This window comes from Callithrix jacchus, chromosome 11 (genome assembly GCF_049354715.1).
Source record: "Callithrix jacchus isolate 240 chromosome 11, calJac240_pri, whole genome shotgun sequence".
Lineage (NCBI taxonomy): Eukaryota > Metazoa > Chordata > Mammalia > Primates > Cebidae > Callithrix > Callithrix jacchus.
The window spans coordinates 13,811,014-13,829,832 of NC_133512.1; the positions used below are offsets into that span (position 1 = coordinate 13,811,014).

The window sequence follows — 18,819 nt, forward strand, 5'->3', positions numbered from 1 at the left end:
CCCCATATCCATGCAGCTTCCTTTTATACGTATATACCCCCCTTTTAGAATGGAAAGACCGATTTCTTTGTCTTTGGCACCGAATAAATAAATAAATAATTGGACCTCTGCAAAGAAAAAGAGACCAAAGACAAGAACAGACAGACAGAAATTAAACTGTGGGGTTGAATTTACACCCACTGGCTGTTCACATCCCCAGGCGCCCACACATAAGCATCTGAAGATGCTCCCGGGGCCTTCGAGCCTTTCCTGGCTCGCTTCTCCACGCAGGAAGACTCACACCTACTGCTACACCGCCAGTCCCCAAATGAGAGCGGACCGGCAAGCGAATGCGTCCTTAAGGCAGAGCTTTTCAAATATTTTAAATGACAGCTGTTCTTTTTGTTTTGGGTGTTCTCCCTGATTATGTTTTCAAATAGAGTTTAAACCTACGACAAAAGAATAATAAAGGCAATATAGTGGGCACTTCTGAAGCGTAATTAACCAAATAATCCTTAAAATAGGCAATTTCCGTTGTCATTTTTTGAAGGCGACTTCGTATCCCTGTACTAAGTTGTCTCTGATGCGTTGGGATTCTCGCTTATCTTTGCAATCTGAACACTTTGCAGTAGAGTTAAAGGTCGGGGCGCAATTGCGCGCTGAGGTCACTGTAATTGCCGTCAGCCTTCTCTGGCACTCGAGTCTTCAGTTTTGTCTGCGCACCCCCTCCCTTCGGTGACCAACAGAGGACGCTGGTGGTCCAGGATTGGATTGAGGATTAACTTTTTCAAGGCGCTTTCCAAAGAGTTTGTGGGGGTGGAGTGGGAAGCGGTGACACCTCCTCCGGAGGAGACTTTCCTGGACGCTGTTGAAATTGGAAGGTTGCCTTGGGAGGTGAATAGGTGACTTGGAGGAGCCCTTTGCAGTTTGCGGTAGTAACAGCAAATCAGGAGCTCCTCCATTTCCCTCCAGCACGAAGCCTTTGGTGAAGTTAATCTTCGTTCATTTCTGTCTCTCCCAATCTATCTCTCGCCCAGTGTCCCTCCTTGTCCCTCTCCCTCCCTTTCTCTCTCTCGTCGTCTCCCCCTTTTGTTTCCCCTGTCCGCCTCTTCCCCCATATCCATAAATCTTCCTTTTATACCTTTATACCCCCCTTTTAGAATGGAAAGACCGATTTCATTCTCTTTTGCACTAAATAAATAAATAATTGGACCTCTACAAGAAAAAGAGACCAAAGACAAGAACAGTGGAGGGCCCCGGGATGACAGAGGCCCAGCACCATCATTTTCTTATGAGCTCTTCCTCCCCAGTACTTCGGCTGCGCTACACTCAACCCTACTTACAGGAAACCGTGCCATAATCGTCCCTTGCTGTTTCCTTTCTCCTGTTATCACCCCCTTCTAGTATCTGCGTTGACATCCAAGAACAGGATCTCTGATTTCACTGGAAAATTGATGGAAACAAAACGAATCCCCTAGGGTTACAACGGTTCCTTAAATACCCGCAGAGACCTTGACTCTGAAATTAGACTCGGGTTCTGCGTCCAATGCAATTAATTCTTGAGGTCCCAGGTGGGCAGTTCTGGTTAATGCAACGTTACAGTGGAGCCTAGACTGACCACTAACCAGTGGTCAGTGTAGCACTTTTTACCCAGCTTTATTATCTGGAGCGTGGACAGGAAAGCTCAGAAAGAATGTCTTTTTGGAAAGGATTTTAAAAATACGTTTTATTCTTGGTTCTCTTCTTTTTTTCCCCCGCGTTGCGGTTGGAGAAGCTTGTTCCGTGCCGAATGGCTAGGGGGCGCCAAAGAGCCAGGCGTCCAGCGCGGCCTCACGGACCACCGGACACACGACGGAAACGCAAAGTTACACCGTAACTTTCAGAGGCCATTCCAAGAACAATGTTGTATATAGATTGCCATCACCTCTATCATGACATCTTGCAACAGCAGAATAAATTCGAGGCAGTGACACGGGGAGAACTGTGTTTTGTTATCTAGCCAGTTTTATTGGATAAAACTGCGAGCTCCCTGCCCCTCCCGAACCATAATTGTCCCAGGAACGATTTGGACGGGACAAAAGTTATTTTTGTGACGTGCTCGTTGATTCTGTTAAACTTTCATCTGGTTTGTAGTTTTTAACATAAACTAGTGTTTGGTGAGAAAGATATTTTACCCCCTGGTGAAGGTGCTTGGCATATACGATTGCTAATCATCGTAAAAGTAGCGAATAACCATACGAATAGATGTCAGGAGGCTGCGTAGGTCTCTTTTCACTAACGGAGTCCAGTTGACCTGATTATAATTAGTGTTTCCTGGGGTCAGCCTCGTTATTTTCACCAGGTGACCTAAACCACTCGTTTCTCTGAGCTCACTCCTGCCGCTGAAGGGCACCTGCTTGCTGCCTGATACTGGCTCCCTTGCTTCTCTTCTGCCCCGGCCCTGGCTGGACAAGTGTGCCTCCTCAGGCACTTCTGACAGCAGCAGTGTCTCTCAGTGTTCCCTGGGGTGTGGCTACCAGGCTTGCCGACCACCAATAGACTGAGAACAGAAAGAGCCAAACTCCTAGAGACGAGCAATGCTGGGGACCCAGTTGCCAGGACTCAGTGGCTCTCAGCCTAAAGCTTCAGTGTTTTTTTTTTTCCTCCTTAGGGGAGTTATTGGAGTGGACAGAAAACCTGATTTTCGCTCCATCAGATCACCTGCTGGGTGAGCCTCCCAGAGTTATGTATACAGGGGGCTTGGAGATGCTTTGGGGACGATCAACTGCCAGCATCAGGGTGGCTAACAACACCACAAATGATTTTTACTCACAAATAACATCGTTAAGAGTTAATCTGTCTACTTAGTCTATACATGATCACCAAGCACCTCTGTGTGCTAGCTGCCGGGTTTCACAGGCTGGCTGGAGAGACTCATCAGAGACCAGACAGTGGTAGGCAGTGCGACAGCACAGGAAACAGAGGGGTTCGCCCGGTGCATTTATAACCTGCTGAAGGGTGGCAAGCCTGTCAGAAAAAGCTCTTGAGAGGTGGTGGCATTTGAGCTGAGTCTTAACCAGTGTGGGAGAGTCCAGCTGAGAGAAGCAGGCAAGAAGAAAGTGTGGGTATCCACGGAAAGTCATTCTGTGTCCCTGGAGGGATGAGGGTGAGGGCTCACAGGGGACGGTGTTGGCATCGTGCATGTGTCCTGTGGAAGGCAGAATTGGTGTTGGCATTGTGCATGTGTCCTGTGGAAGGCAGAATTCTGAGATTTGGAAGAGAAGAGAAGGCAACTGGATATTCTGGATTGGGACAGTGGTACCCGTAGCCCTGGAAATCCATGTTCCAGAGACAGGGCCTCCTCAGAGTTAGTGCTGTCCCGCATTGTCAGACAATTTGGAGATGCACGAAAGACCTCCAGATAAGGGACCTGGACATGTTCTGAACAGAAGACCAGCTCTCCTGGGACCTGCCGCATGGAAGGGAGGTTTCTGCTTAGGAAAGTGATTCTCCTGTCCTGGCTTTCTCTCTCACAATAGTGCTACCTTTGTGAGATAGCACCCACACCCTTGCCTACACAGTAATTTACATGACAAGAGCTACCTCTCTGTCTCCTGGCCATTCAAACAGAGACAATTCCTGGCTCTAACATCCAACTTTTTTTCAAGGTCGAAACTTCAGAGCAATGAGAGAGACTGGGGACTTTGATAACAATAGACTTGAGTTTATTCTTACCTGCTTGCTCAGTTCTCCTCTCAATAACTTTCCACCATTGGGCAGGTTCTCCGCCTCAGTTCTAGGACCAAGTAAGGGCACTAGTACCTGTCTTACAGCACTGATGGAAGGATGAATTCTCTCTCTTTTGAAGAAATTTTTGGTGTTTCTGTTTATTGAGACTGCCTTTTCTTGGGGCTGGCTGTAATAAATTATATATATATATATATGAATGTGCATATATACATATATATACACACATATATATTTATATGTGTGGGGAACTTTAAATTCTGGGGTACATGTGCAGATCGTGCAGGATTGTTACATAGGTATACACCTGCCATGGTGGTTTGCTGCATCCATCCCCCCGTCATCTACATTGATACTTCTCCTAATGTTATCATCCCTCCCCACTTCCCCCTACTCCCTGCTATCCTTCCTAGCTCCCCCACCCCCTGACAGGACCCAGTGTGTGATGTTCCCCTCCCTGTGTCCATGTGTTCTCATTGTTCAACTTCCACTTATGAGTCAGAACATGCAGTGTTTGGTTTTCGGTTCTTGTGTCAGTTTGCTGAGAATGATGGTTTCCAGCTTCATCCATGTTCCTGCAAAGGACATGAACTGGAAGGATGAATTCTTAGACAGTGTTTTCTCGTGTGTGGGAAATTAAAGTTCATCTTTGTGTTCACATAGCCACCTTAACAATCTTAAATTAGAGGTTTTACTCTCAATTGGGTCCTAGTGCACAGTCCACATACCTTGTCTCCTTAGTACAAATGTCAACGTGCTTACAGTTGAGTCTACCTGTGGGCATGACATACAGTCTTCAAACTGGCCATGAGTCTAATATGATCTCCTGTACAGTGAGGTCTTTAAAGGGGCAGGGAAGATTTTAGGAGCACTTTTCATTCAGCTGGTTTGTCCCCAGGACCAGGGTCAATCCTGTGCCCTTACTGAAGGGCATCTTTGGTGCCACTTCGAGCTCCTTTACCAGCTTTGCAAGGCCCAGGTGGAAAGGAGAAGATTCCCAGTAGCTCTCCTATCAGAGCTAGAAGAGTCCTGAGAATCCTGTTATCTATCCCTTTCACTGGAGATTGAGAGACAGAGGCAGGCGCTCTTTGCTGGATTTCCTAGATTATAATCCACAGATTCCCTGGTGACTCTCTAATTTGATAGACAAAGAGACAGATTGTTCTTTATCATTGATGTATAATTAACATACAATACACTACACAGATTGGAAGTGTGTGATTTGACAGGTTTTGACATATGTATACACTTAGGAAATCGCTAACATACAAATGAACCTTTCCATCATCCTCAAAAACTGCTTGACCCTTTACAATCTTCAGCCCTCCTTTTCTGCATTCTTGTCTCCTGGAAGCCACTTAGCTCCTTTCTGTCACTCCAGATTAGTTTGTGTTTTCCAGAAGTTTATGTAAGTGGGATAATACAGCATCTACTCTTTTTCTCCTGGTTTCTTTTACTCAGCATAATTCTTTTGAGATTCATCCCTGTTGTGGCATACGTGAATACACCACTCTTTTTGTTGAGTTGAATTCTATTAAGTAACCAAGATTACCATATAGTAAGTTTTAAAATTGCATAGTGTGGTTCCTCTAAGTTTATTCTTCCTTAAAAATTACTTTAATTGTTTTTAACCTTTTTATATAAATTTTAATCTACAAATTTTCTGTTGAGATTTTAATTGGAATTGGATAAAGTCTTTATATGGATTTGGAGAGAGTTAGCATCTTTATCAGTCTTCCAATCTATGAACATGGTGTGTATCCTTATATATTTAGATATTTTAAAGTTTATTTTATTAGGGTTTATAGTTTTTAGCATAAAATTCTGTATGTATTTTATTATATTTATACCTAAATATTTTATGTTTTGGAGCTATCGGATTTTTTTTTAGTTACAAATTCAGTTGCTCATTTTGGTATACAGATATACGATGGAATTTTCTTTGTGTTGACATTGTATCTTGTGTCCTTGCTATACTTATATGTTTATTCTATATTTTTATAGATTCTTTGAGATATTCTGCATAGTCATACTGTTTGCAAATACAAACACTTTTATTTCTTCCTTTCTATTCATTCTGACTCATTTCTTTTTCTTGCTTTATTTCGGTGTCTAGAACTTCTAATACAATGTTTAATAGAAGCTGTGAGAAAGGACAACCTTGCCTTGTTCTTTATCTTAATGAGAAAGCATTCATCTTACACTATTAAGTATGATGCTAGCTGTAGAATTTTTTATTAATGCTTTTATTAAATTGAGAAATTTTCCTACTGTTTTTAACTTGATGAGAAATTTTATCATGCCTGGATGATGAATTTTGTTAATTTTTTTGATCAATTAATATGATCATATTCTTTCAAGTCTTAATATAATAAATGACATTAATTTAATTTAGAATATGAAATCAGTCTTACATTCCTAGGATTAACTCCTTTGGTCATGGTGGAATTAAAAAAATACATAGTGCTACTTTTTATTTGGTAAGAATTTGTTTAGAATTTTTATTTGTATACTCACATGGGATAGTGGTTTGTATTTTCCTTTTTTGGTTTTATTTTGTTTGTAATTGACATAAAATAGTCACATATTTATGGGGTACAGTGTAATGTTTTACTACATATATAAATTGCATAATTTTTGAGTTTGTTATAAAGAGTATCCTGGCCTCATAGAATAAAATGGGATATATTCTCTTATTTCCTAGAAGACAATGTGTATAATTTGTGTAATTTTCTTCTCTTTAGAATTCACTAGTGAAATTTGGAGATTTCTTTTTTTGGAGATTTTAAAGTATTAATTTCATGTATAAATAATGACAGTTAATATGGGTTTTCTATTTAATCTTGGGCAAGGTTCAGTATTTTGTGGTTTCAAGGTACTGATCTATTTTTTTTAAGTTGCTGAATTTATGTGCATAGAGTTGTTGTAGTATTCATCTATTATTCTTTTACTCTATGCAAGATCTATGGTGATATCTCCTATTCTATTTTTGTTATTGGCAATTTGTATGTTCTCTCTTTTGCTTGTCAGCCTTGGTAGAGGCTTGTTAGATTTTAAAAAATTTTATTGCTATTTTCATTGCACATTTCAATCAGTCTTTTTGTCCTGTCCCCCCCGCCCTCTGTGTGTGTGTATATGTGTGTGTATGTGTGTGTGTGTGCGCGCGTGTGTGTATGTGTGTGCGTATGTGTGTGCATGTGTGCGCGCTCGTGTATGTATGTGTATGTGTGCGTGTGTATGTGTATGTGTGTATGTGCGTGCATGCGTGTGCGTGTGCATGTGTACGTGTGTATGTGTGTGCACATGTGCGCGTGTGTGTATGTGTGTGTGCCCGTGTGTGTGTGTGTATGTGTGTGTGTGTGTGTGTCTGCTTTCTTCAACCATCTGCAGGGTTATTTGAGCATTTTGTTTAAGTATAACATTTTAATTATCTAATTTATTTTTGATTTTATCTTTTAAAATAATTTTTAGTTGTTTTTTAAAAAATTGCAATAGATGTACTTAAGCCTTTGGTAGTCAGAATCAGAATTTTACCACTTCAAGAGAATTGACAATCTTTCCATCATGTAGGTCTCTTTACCCTCCCGTTTGTATTGTTGTAGTTGTTTCATGGATTACATCCACATACATTAAAAACTCCATCAGATGATGTTTTTGCTTTCAAGCATTAAATTTCTTTTAAAGAACTCAACATGAGAATAGTCTGTTGTATTTACCTAGATGTGTACTATTTCTGTTGAGCTTCATTTATTTATCATTTATTTATTATTATTTTCTTGACTCATTCCAAGTTTCCCTCTGGTATCACTTCCATTCTGTTTAAGTGACTTCCTTTAGTAATTCTTTAAAATAGATGTGCTGACAAGAATCCTTTTTGTATTTGTTTACCTGAGAACATATTAATTTCACCTGTATTTCTCAGTGCTATTTTTCCTAGATATACAACTCTGAATTGACTATTATTTTCTTTAAGTTTTTTTCTTTGGGGCTTGTTAGGTTTCTTTATTACACAAGTATATTTCTTCAATTAAATTTGGGATATTTCTGGGCAATATTTCTTCAATTTTTTTGTTCTAATGCACATTCCTTCTCTTTTCCTCTGGAGAATGTTAGACTTTTGTATCACCTACAGGTCTGTTAACACTTCCTTTATCTTTTCCCTCTTTTTTTCTGATTAAATCATATTTATTTATCATCAAGTTCACCGACTCCTCATTCATCTTTATTCTGCTGCTAAGCACATCTAGAGAAACCTTTATTCTGGTTATTGTATTTTGAAGTTCTAAACATTTTATTTGGTCCTTCTTTATAAATTTCTATTGCTGTCTAGGCAAAAATCTTTTTAAATTTTTCCATAGGTTATTGGGTTATGGTGGTGCTTGGTTACATAAGTTCTGTAGTAGTGATTTGTAAGATTTTGGCACCCCCATCACCCGAACAGTGTACACTACACCCTATTTGTAGTCTTATTCCTCACCTTCCTCCTACCCTTTCCCTGAAGTCCCCAAAGTCTATTGTATCATTCTTATGCTTTTGCATCCTCACGTAGCCGTGAGAACGTAAGATGTTTGCTTTTCCATTCCTGAGTTACTTCACTTAGAATAATAGTCTCCAATCTCATCCAGGTTGCTGCAGATGCCATTAATTCATTCCTTTTTATGGCTGAGTAGTATTCCATTGTGTATATATATCACAGTTTCTTTACTTGCTTGTTGATTGATAGGCATTTGGATTGGTTCCACGGTTTTGTAATTGCAAATTGTACTGCATAAACATGCGTGTGCAAGTATCTTTTTTTATATAGTGACTTATTTTCCTCTGGGTAGGTACCCAGCAGTGGGATTGCTGGATCAAACGGTAGTTCTGCTTTTAGTTCTTTAAGGAATCTCCACACTGTTTTCCATAGTGGCTGTGCTAGTAGCCACCAGCCCTGTAGAAGTGTTCCTTGATCACTAAACCCACACCAACATCCTTTGTTTTTGATTTTTTAAATATGGCCATTCTTGCAGGGGTAAGGTGGTATCGCGTTGCGGTTTTGATTCTCATTTCTCTGATCATGAGTGATGCTGAGCATTTTTTCATGTTTGTTGGCCTTTTGTATATCTTCTGTTGATAATTGTCTATTTATGAACTTAGCCCATTTTTTGAGGGGATTTTTTTTTTTTTCTTGCTGATTTGTTTGAGTTTGTTGTAGATTCTGGATATTAGTCCTTGGTTGGATGCAGAGATTGTGAAGATTTCCTCCCACTGTGAGACTGTATATGTTTGTATTTGTTTCACGATTGTTATTCCATACTTTTCAGAGCACTTTCGTAGTAGCTACAGAAAGGCTTCCTCTTATTATTCGAATACCTCTGTCATCTCTACATTGGTGTCTACTGACTGATGTTTCTCATGTGAGTTGATGTTTTTGGTATTGTAAATAATTTTGGATTCTTTCCCAGACATTTTAAATATTTTGTTATGAGACTCTGGGTCTTGTTTAAATTTTTAAGAAAACTTCTTATTTTTATTCTAGCAGGCTCTTTACTCAGTTGAGTTTAGGCTGCAAGTTCTGTCCAGCCTCCTTTAGGCTATGATTTTAATGCCTTTCCCATTTTCAAAGGCTTTGCAGTAGTACTGTTGGGATTTGTCCTGAATATGCACCACTAAGTGGACAGTGCGGCTTCAGTGTGAACTCAGGAGTTCAAATGTCTTATGGGGTTGACTTCTCAGTATCCTCCTTCTGTATGATATCTCACAAGCTCTCTAGTTTCCTGAGCTCCTGATTTTTCATCTTCTAACTGGAAAGCTGTGGCTTTATTCACCCTGAGTGGAAGGATATTATTACTGTGTATGTCCCATAATTGTGCCCATGTCTAGGCAAGCAACAGGAGACTGATGGGAAAAAAAGCAATAAGAGTTTGCCCTAATTTTTTTTTTTAAACCATCGCTGCTCTGATTGCAAGGGAAGCTTCCACTGACTCAGGGTTTTAGGTACATGCTCCTGTAATTGTCACTGACTGTTACTATGGGGTTATCTGAAGACAGTGATATGAGACAACAAAGAGGAAAAGTGGGGAATTTCCTCTCCTATCTCTGAGGGATTAGTTTCTTTCTTGTTTATCAAGCTAAAACCAGAGGATTTATCCTAGAAATTTCCCTGTACTCCAGTGCCCAACTATAGATTTGGGGATGCCTCAGGTCTGGGTCAGGAGATATAGATATATAGAGGAAGGGAAAGTGCAGAATAGCTCCCAGTACCGAGGAGATGCTGGGAGGGCATGAAGCAGTGAGAAGGCTGGGGTACGGGCTTGCTCCCGAGACCCACCCAGGTACTGGATGCACGTGCAGCCCGAGGAGAGTGGGGGTCAAGGTGCTGAGAGGAGAGGGATTTCCAGGCACACATCCCCTGTGCCTCAGGGGAGTTGCTGGAAGTCAGAAAGCAGGTCTTTCTTTTCCCAAACTTGGTTTAGTTCTCAGGTGTAACAGGCACCAGGAGTGACACTCTGATCAGGCGCCCTGGGTGTGAGTCCTCAGGCTTCTCCTGCTTCCTCTTTATACTACACCTTTTGGAACCCAAGAACCTTCTGCCAAAGGAAATGTCAGAAAGCAAAGGAAACTTAAGCTCCACTCAGAGAAAAGAGAAGATACCAAGAAGTCCAGGGCAACAGACTGTGGTTAGATAAATGTGTCATATATACTGATGGGGCTGAAAGAATGATCTGGAAAGCCAGGGCATGGTAGTCAGAGAGTGGGGTCCATGACGAGACCCTATCAGGGCAGTGCTGGAGTTACTGCTTGTGCAGGTCTGGGAGTGGAAGGCTGAAGTGGTTACAGGACAAGGTCCCAGGAGAAAAGGAGGTCGAGAAGAAAAGCAGGTCAGACAGGGCAGGCTTGTAGACAAGAATTAATGTAGCCAGTGTTTTGGAGGAAATGACAGAGGCACTGGAGGTAGAATCACCCAGGAAAGAAGGGGAGTGGCCTTGGAGGAGGCCAGAGCAGCATCAATGAGCAGTAATGGGTAAGGGACTCCACTAATCTAAGAGCGGCTCAGCCAGGAACAAGAGTCAGGGAGAAACAGGCGTGCACCTGCAGGAAACGAGTTACAGTGGAGAGGCAGCAGCGCCCTGGGGGTGGGGGGTGGGGGCACCGATTCCCTTCAAAGTAGGAGGCAGCAAACTGCCGCTCAGGGGCCACAACCAGCTACCTGTTTTTGTAAATAAAGATTTATTGGAACACGGTGGCCCTCATTCATTGGCAGTGGGTTTTGCTATTTGTGGGATCAGAGTTTTCCTAGTGTTATGCTCTGAGAGGGTTACTTCGATAAATAAGATGACTATATTTTTTAAGCAGAAAGGTCATATGATTATATGTAAAACTTTACTTGCTGATGTGGGAGTTTATGAAAATGAATTTAAACCTAATTTTAATTATGCTTATATTCTTATCCCACCTGTTGCCATTCCATCCTATGCATGACCCTAAACCAACAAACACTTAAATTGTCTGTTTTTAATTACACCATGAGGCTACATTTTTATTGTTTTACAAGACATAGGTAAAAAGCACGGAATTGAAAACAAGTGGACTGGGGCAGGGAGGTGGGACTGGGGCTCACGGCAGTCAGAACCCCGGGTTGGAGGTCTTGCTTCCTTCTCTGCCAGAAGCCATCTCTCTAACTGTGGACAGATCTTGTTCCGGAATGGACGTTGTCAATATTTCTTCCTGGAATCTGGTGTTTGCTGTAGATCTTACTATTTTGTTTGCTGTGGCTATAGATACCCTTTATCTGGTTAAAGGAAATTATTATTTATTACCATTTTGCTAAGTTAAATAAAGCGTGATAGTACCCCAAAACCTAAAATGCAATAAAAAATAAAAATAACAACAAAAAAAGCATGACAGTTGAAATTTATCAGATACTTTTCTCTGCACCTATGAAGACGAGCAAATGAACTCACCATTGGTTTATTAATGTTGTGAATGATACTGATTTTGCTCCTAATGTTTAGCAATCTGTCTTCCTGATCATTATCAAACCTGGTTGTTACTTGTTCTTCTTCCCCTTCTTTTCCTTTTCCTGCTCCTGCTGCTTCTCATTCTTCTCTTTTTCCTCCTCCTTCTTTGAAATTACTGCATTAAGTTTGCTAATTATTTAATGTACGATTTTGGGGCTTACATACTTTTCTTTCTTGTACTGCTCTTGTTGACTCTTTAAAAGATGTTTAATTTTGAAATAATGTTAGATTTCTAGAAGAGTTGTAGAGTACAGAGAATTCTCACATACCCTTCACTCAGTTTCCCCTCATTCATCTGACATGATCATGGTACATTAAGATTAAGAAATTAGCAAGGTATGCTGGCTCATACCTGTAATCCCAGCATTTTGGGAGGGCAAGGTGGATGGATCACCTGAGGTCAGGAGTTTGAGACCAGCCTGGCCAACATGGTAAAACCCCGTCTCCACTAAAAATACAAAAATTAGTTGGTCATGGTGGTGCATGCCTGTAATCACAGCTACTCAGGAGGCTGAGGCAGGAGAATTGCTTGAACCCAGGAGGTGAAGGTTGTAGTGAGTTGAGACTGCACTACTGCCTGGGCAACAGAGCAAGACTCCATCTCAAAAAAAAAAAAAAAAAAAAAAAAAGAAATTAAGAGATTAACCTTGGTACAATGCCATGAACTAACTGGCGACTTTATTCAGATTTCAGCATTTTTTCCTCTGAGATCCTTTTTCTGTCCTGGGATTCCAATCTAGCATACCTTGTTGCATTTAGACATCATATCTCTTCATTCTCATTCAATCTGTGGTCGTTTTACATTTTTTTCTTTTTTAAATGACTTTAATTTTTTGAAGAGTAATGATCAGGTGTTTTGAAGAAGGCCTATCAATTTGGGCTTGTCTGTTATTTTCTCATAATTAGACTAGAATTACAGGTTTTGGGAGGAAATGTCATAGCGGCAAACTTCTCTTCTTCACACATTATATCAGAGTGTCAGCATCACATCATAGTATCAACTTATTCCCAGCATGTTAACTTTGATCACTGGCTACAAGGTTGTCTCACTGAGTTTTACTAAGGTTTTTCTAGTCTGGTAAAATAAGTTAGGGAGTATATCTTCCCTTTCTTTCACTCTCAAAGAGTTGGTGTAAGGCCATAATCATTTAGACATTCTAGAACTCACTGTAGAACCATTGAAGTTGGAGTTTCCTTTGTGAGAAAATTTAATATCAGAAATTTAAAATTTCTTATTGAATGTCTTTAAAAGTTTTAGGACTGTATGTTTTCTCTTTCTGCAGTTGTCAATTTTTGCAGGTTATTTTCCCCTGAAATTATTCTTTTCAACTACATTGTATATTTATTGACTTGAGAGTTGGTTACAATATCTTCTTGCTACCTTCTTAACGGGGACGGCATCCAAATTGCGTGTTCTTTTTCATTCGTGATACTGATTATTTTGCCATCTCGCTTGTTAGACAGTTTCTTGCCTGTGGTTTTGAGTTTTATTATTAGTTTTTACAAAGAATAAACTTTTTGATTTCTTTTGGCTCTCTGTTGTTCTATTATTTATCTTCTGTTTCATTATTTCTGCAATCGATTTTTATTATCTGCTTCTTTCTCTAAGCTTATTTTAGTGTTCCTTTTAAATCTTTGGGAACAGATGTCTAGATTGTTAATTTTTAGCTGCCCTTTTCACACACACACACACACACACACACACACACACACACACGTGTTTGACAACAGAATGTACTCTACAACTTTTGGATGCATTGTTCTTAGGTCAAGTTAATGAATCATGTTTCTTAGATTTTAGATAAGATCTGTATTTTTTGTGTGTTTTATTGTTACTTACTGCGAGATATATCTTTATTTATTTATTTATTTTTTGAGACGGAGTTTCGCTCTTGTTACCCAGGCTGGAGTGCAATGGAGCGACCTCGGCTCACCGCAACCTCCGCCTCCTGGGTTCAGGCAATTCTCCTGCCTCAGCCTCCTGAGTAGCTGGGATTACAGGCACGCGCCACCATGCCCAGCTAATTTTTTGTATTTTTAGTAGAGACGGGGTTTCACCATGTTGCCCAGGATGGTCTCGATCTCTTGACCTCGTGATCCACCCGCCTTGGGCTCCCAAAGTGCTGGGTTTACAGGCTTGAGCCATCGCACCCAGCCACTACTGCGAGATAGGTCTTACAATCTTCTACTCTTATTGTGAATTTGTCAGTTTATTCTCATGGTTCTGTCAATGTTTGTTACATATTTTTGGGCCATGTGAATTAAGTACATATATATTTACTATCTTCTTTGTTTAGCAAATCATTAATCATTATAAAACAACTGTATTCACCTCTAGTGATTCTTTGGCCTTCTCTAGAATTCTTTGCATCTATTCTCTTCTGAAGTTAAACAGAACTACCCTGACTTTCTTTTGGTTAGTTGTGTGTGCTATCTACACAGTTATTTACTCATATAAGTTTCAACATGTACCCAGTACATTTAAATGTGTGTCCTTCACACAGCACATCATTAGAGTTTGATATTTAAATCTAGGGATTGAGATTTCACTCAGATATCCAGTCTATTTACCATTACTGTACTTATTAATATACTGAAGGATAAACCAACTGTCTAATTATGTGTTTTCTATTTGTCTGATCTTAAGGATTTTCTCTTTCTTGCCTTCTTTTTTGGGTTGGTTTTTCTTTTCCTGATTTTTTCTTTGTTTACAGTAACACTCACTGTTTTTGGTATACTGTTACATGAGATTGGTGAATGCACACACTCATGTGACTGCAAGGCAGCGTCATCACAAAGCTCTCCCCCACGCTGCCCATTTGCACTCAGTCATCTTCTCGCCTTCTCTCTCTGGCAACAACCAGTGTGTTTGTGTTCCTCCAATTTTGAATTTTCCAGAATGTCTATAAGTCAGATCATAGTTGATCATGGTTTCCGTCAGTTAAAACAATGTGTTTGAAATTCATTCATGTTTTCTGTGTGTGTGTGTGTAATAATCCATTTCTTTTTAATACCGAAGAGTATTGGCCAATGACATTAACTTTGGATGCACCACGGCTTTTTTACCCAGTTACAAGTTGAAGGACGTTTAGTTGTCTAAGCTGCATTCCAGGACCAGGCACACCCTGGGGGGAAATCTTGGAGCAAAAATAATGGGAAAAATAGGGGATTCCCATGCACACTCTTTAAGCCTCAGGAGCCTTTTTTTTTTCAGGACTAACATACAGAATCTGTGAATTCTTAAGCACCAATGTTGAACCTTCTGTGATTAGGACTGCCTTTGGGTCCATGCTGTAGGAGAAAAGAGGAAAAAACCAAACTAGAAAACACCTTATTATAGATGACTTTGCCATTTGACTCCCCACAATTGGTTGACTTTTGTTTACTAGATATTTTGGTTGTAATCAGTGATTTATGTAGCCGTAGAAGTCCTATCCTAGTTAGAAGGAGCTTTCCTAGTTGATTAGTTTTATGATTTTATTATACCTCTTCCTGGTAGTTGTGAAGTTTTTTTAAAGTCATCCTGTAGTATTTCCTAGAAATTATGATGAGCCGTCTTCATTTATAAAATTCAAACATTAATTGATATTTGTACTTTATTCCTGTGAAGCAAAACACACTCAGACATTTTAGTTCCATTTGTCCCTTTCCTGATTTCTATGCTCTGGTTGTCATGTATTTTAATTCCACCTGTATAGTCTACATCCTAAAAATGTTACTGTTCTTGTTTTAATACAGAGTGTTCATTTGAACATAGTCTCACAATTCTTTTGATCCCTTTCTGCATCTTCAATCTTCCACCTGTGCTAATGCTCCTTCTGCCTGAAGTTCATGCTTTTTTACATGTTTAGTTTTCTATTGTATTTAGTATTCTATTCTAATACATAAGTTATTTCAGTTTTTGTTCATCTGAAAACTTCATGTTATCTTATTTTTTTAACCAGCCAGTCAAATATCTTGTATAAAATGAAAAACATGCATTTATTATAGTAGTTTCTGGTTAATGTTATGTAGAAAAGTGTAAGATTACTTTGTTTTTTCTATGGAATAAACCTCCTATTTTTGATCACTTAAATTGAATTGCAAGAGTCAGATGATGTGATCTATATATTTCTTTTTTGTAATATATTGATAAATTATTTAAGCGATCTCAGTTTCTTTCTTTTGCCTTCCTTGGTACATTTCATAAAATAGGTGTTATTTTCAGTTTTGCTGGTACAAAGTTAATTTCATGATTCTTTTACGTTTTCTGCAGCAAGTCATTTTCAACATGTATTCATTCTCCATTATTTGTATGCTGAAAAGCATTTTCATTAGCAACGTATTTTTCTGTTTGCTTGCTCTTAAATATGTAGACTTCTAGTTAGGTGTGTGTGTGTGTGTGTGTGTGTTTATATGAACAGTGAATAATGGCTTTGTAGGTTTCCTCATCATTCTTTCTGAATACGATTGTAGATCCTAAGGTTTAACTCTTGATGCCAGTTTAGTGAGTGGAAGGAGGGAGCTAAAGCTTTGAATAATTTTTGGAAAGGAAATTTGCTTCTCATCTGTGTCTTTTCTCCTCTGGGTTTGACAAATCTCATTTTTTTTGGAGTCCCATTCCTGGTGGAGGGTAGAGAAGCACATTCCTTTTTTTAATTTGGAGAGGGGCTAACTCCCCACCTTGCCCGTTGTCTTCACCTGAAATGGTGAGGGATCCTCCAGGGAGGCCTGCCTGAAAGACAGATGAGATGCAGTCGCCACCTCCAGCAGCTTCTCCAGCATCCACCACTGTCTCCTGGGTGTGGGCCTGGCCTTGGAGAACCAGCTCAGTCCCTTGCCCGCTGTGTCCCCTCTGTGGTCATTTGTTAATTGTGCTTTCCTTTCCCAAAGTCAACAGAACAATGCACAAAGCCCCTTTCATTCTGCAGAGCCTATTTATTTGTTTAGATAGAGCTTCAGAGAGTTGGCAGCCCTTGCTTAGCTGCCCGCTGCCCATCCCAGGCAGGAAATGGAAACCCCCACACAATCGGCCTGTTGTGTAAAGCACAGCAATGATCATCAGGAGGTGGCTCAGCCTCCCAGGATGGGGGTGTCTGCTCAATATGCAACATCTCCAAATGCTCCCTAGTTACCGGAATCAATGTGCTCTCCCCCTCCAGGGGTTTCCTTAACAGCCCATGTCCTGACACATGTTTTTCAGCCTTTTCCTACCTCCAGGCTACTCACACTAAACCCTCTGGTCAATGTCAGTGTCGCCTCTGTGATGGTCAGTGATGCTCCGTGTGTCTGTCGGGGCAGCACTCAATGAAGGGCTGGGAAAGTTCTCTCCTCCCAGAGGCAAGAGTTCGCAGGTAATCTATGAACTCTTGCCTCTGGGAGGAGAGAACTGGCTGGTTCATGTGGAATCACAGAGAAGGTCCCAGAATAGAAATATCCTATACCTCCACATCCCAGCCACATAGTCCCTGGCCTGGGAATTGAGCCCAGCCCATGCCCTCACTGCTCTGCTCCCTAGGTTTGAATGCAGAGCCCTGTGGCCTGAGTTGACCCTGCTCTCACCTTGAATGTAATGGCAGATTTCCATGGGCTTCCAGCACCTCCTCAGTGCCCACTGGGGCCTGGTCTTGGGGACAACAGCAGAGGTGAAGAGGGAGTGACAAGCTGTCCCTAAAGAGCCAAGTAATATTGAGTGCATGGGTAAGAGAACAGCATGATCTGTGGGTACACACAGGCCATGGGAGGCTGATAGGGAAGGCTATGGCTGAGCCCCTTGGGGGTGCATGAGGCACATAGAGCTCAGTGCTCAAAGGCTGAGACACTAATGGGGAAACAAGGGTATGTGTAATACACTGACAGCTTTTAAAGTGTGCCCCAAGGCAGGTGCCGGAGCTAATCCACAGCCAAAACAGATGTGTGGTATTGATCCCTCCAGGGGTAGATGAGGCAGCACCACAGACTGAATGCTCACCCGGCATCAGCATCATACATCCTAATTCTCATTCGAATGGGGTTGTATCTACCTTGTAAAGACGAGGAGATTCAGTAATGCTTTTGCAGACATGCTAGAGCTAGTGAATGGCAGGAACTCCTATCTCTGCTCGAGGGTATCTGTCTCAGTCCGTTTAGTGTTGCTATAACAGAATGCCTGAGACTACATGATTTATAAAGAAAAGAGGGTTTTCTGACAAAACCTGAAAAGCCTGCTAGACAAATTCTTAAAAGAGCTGTAACACTTAAGAAAAGAGGTTGATTTGGCTCATGGTTCTGGAGGCTGGGAAGTCTGGGAAGCATGGTGCTGGCTTCTTGTGAGGGCCTTGCTGCACCCTCACATGGCAGAGAAGCAGCAGGGGAAGCAGGCATGTGCAGAAGGCCAGCCACGAGAGGCCGCCTCAACCTGCCGCAACCTGCTCTTGTGAGGGTGAGTCCATTCCCGTGAGAACTAACCCAGTCTTGTGAGAATGGCATTAACCCATTTGTGTGGGTGAATTCTTGACCCAAACACCTCCCGTTAGGCTTCACCTCCTAACACATTAACTTTTGGGGGACACACTCAAAATGTAAGCAGTGTCCTTGTTCTCAGGCACCCTTCAGGTGGGGGTGAAGGCTGGGCACAACAAAACTGGTGTGAAGACTGGTCCCAAATGGATGGGGCACCTCTTCCCTACAGGAGAGTCCACAAGGCAGTTCCAAGCACTCAGCCTCCAGGGCCAGCCAGCTGCATGGGCAGCATCACAGGCTCCCAAGAGGGCTGGGGGCTGCCAGTGACATTTCCACTTCCCTTCAAGGCACAGAGGCACTGAGACTCTGAGGATGATGCCCAGAGGGAGGGTTTGGATGAGGTCCAGGAAGAAAGGAAGCTGACGCCTCTTTGGGCAGGTGAGGGAGATGGCAGGGGCTTGTGGTTTTAAGACCATGTAAAGTGAGATTGGACACTCAGCTGGGTCAGCCCAGAGGCTGGATCCTGAGGTTGGTCTCATGGCAGCTCCTGGAGACCCCACGTGCCCCTTCTTCAGGATGCCTCTCTCTCCTCGAGGCCATCAGTGTGGAGTGAAGCATCCTCCAGGACCCCCGATGACTCAGCACTGAGGGCACTGGGAATGCTCAGCAGGACAGTGCCCAGCCTCAGCACAAC

General features: G+C 41.4%; 1 non-coding gene across 1 annotated transcript; it reads right to left on the reverse strand.

Moving 5' to 3' along the window:
• Positions 1-17,859: 17,859 nt before the first annotated feature.
• On the reverse strand, positions 17,860-17,922 carry LOC118143968 (U7 small nuclear RNA). The gene has a single exon (XR_004728446.1). It is a non-coding gene; the product is annotated as a U7 small nuclear RNA (small nuclear RNA).
• Between the last annotated feature and the right edge of the window lie 897 nt (positions 17,923-18,819).